This window comes from Vigna radiata, unplaced genomic scaffold (assembly GCF_000741045.1).
Source record: "Vigna radiata var. radiata cultivar VC1973A unplaced genomic scaffold, Vradiata_ver6 scaffold_146, whole genome shotgun sequence".
Lineage (NCBI taxonomy): Eukaryota > Viridiplantae > Streptophyta > Magnoliopsida > Fabales > Fabaceae > Vigna > Vigna radiata.
This window is the reverse complement of record NW_014542469.1, coordinates 826,324-828,025: the sequence shown is the minus strand read 5'-3', so window position 1 is coordinate 828,025 and position 1,702 is coordinate 826,324.

Genomic DNA, 1,702 nt, shown 5'->3' with positions numbered 1-1,702 from the left:
TTTCTAAAAAAAACGAAATTACAACTTTATTAAAATGGAAATGGCTAAATGTTGAGTCTTGAATGATCATGCCACCATCCCTAATGCTCCAAATGATGTTTCCCAAAATTTCCNTGCAACCAAAATACACTTAATCAGCTCAGAAAACCCAAATTAGCACAATTACGAATTTCCGACCAAATTAAGCAGAATTCAGAAAATGGGAAAATAATAGACAATTAAACACAATTCCCTGGTTTATTTAAGTGCAATAAACTAAATATAGTTCAAGAAATAACCACTCATCAGTTATCCATGAAAACAACATGAAAAATTCATTTAACCATGTGAAAAGAAGAAGCTTGAATAATAAATGAAATACTACACCCGAGCATAGCAGCTCTCGGTCTCATTCAAAGAGCCACAGTGAAAATCAAAAGTCCAGAGTAAGTGGCGGTATATTTCAAGCAGCTGAAGCAAAAGCCTTGCACCCCAAAAACGCTGCAAAACCCAACTCACGGGGAAAAGTGACGACTCTCATTCAATCCATGGAAAGCAATGTTGCAAGAAAACAAATAAGAAAAATTGTGCTCTTCATTTAACCATTGAAAAACCCCCGTGAACAACATTTATCTCCCAGAGGAAACGTTCCAAAAACCAAGAAGAAAGTGAAGTCCAAATGTAAATGGCGGCTCCCCCTCTTTTTTAATCCCCAGGTCCGAGAGTGTTTTTAAGTGGGTGGGGTCCCCCTACAATAAAACCCTAGAGCCATGTCATCTTCCTTTTACAATTGGGCCTAGTCTATCACTACCAAAAATTGGCCCAAAAATACAAAACTTAGTTTAAAAAGCCTAATCTACTAAATTAAAATTTGACTAATCCTAAAGTTTTTTGTGGAGAGTCTTGAATGAATTGATGTCCTCTCTAGTGTCCAAAATTGTATCTCCAAAATTTTTCTGTAATTAATAATGCAAATAATTAGCTCAGAATATTCAAATTAATTAAAATTATAATTTCCAGTCAAACTAAGCACTATTATCAAAAACGAGAAAATACCGGACATTTAAGAACATTCCCTGATTAATTCTAGCACAATAAAATAACTAAAATCAATAAAATATTGACTCATCAAAATAGACCACACTTAGTCTTTTGCACTCTTGGGCAAAATCAAGACGAAAACCAGGGAACTACTCAAACATCAGGAGGTGACACAGACTCGACAGANAGACAACAAAGACTCATAAAATAGAAATAGAGTTACACAACTCTCACAAAATCTGGACAGTGAAAGGCATAGGCAGATTTCCACATAGAGTCAATGAAAGCAGATCCTCACAGAATCATCCAAACAGTTCAGTACATGGAAAACAGTCAATCAGTTCAAGAGATGAATCAAAAGCAACAGAGCCTCACGGATGCACAAAATCGGTGTTTCTCTCAAGCGTTTAAGGGAAATCAATGTCACTTGATGCACCCAAGAAAGCAAAAACAAATAGACTTGGCAAGCCTCTAATATCAACACTCAAGCACACATGCATGTTCAAATCAAAAGGTCTTTTCATGGTTGTAATGGGGCCAAGGCCAAGGGAGGATTGATGAGTCGTTATTTCTTGAACTATATTTAGTTTATTGCACTTAAATAAACCGGGGAATTGTGTTTAATTGTCTGTTATTTCCCCGTTTTCCGAATTCTACTTAATTTGGTCGGAAATTCGTAATT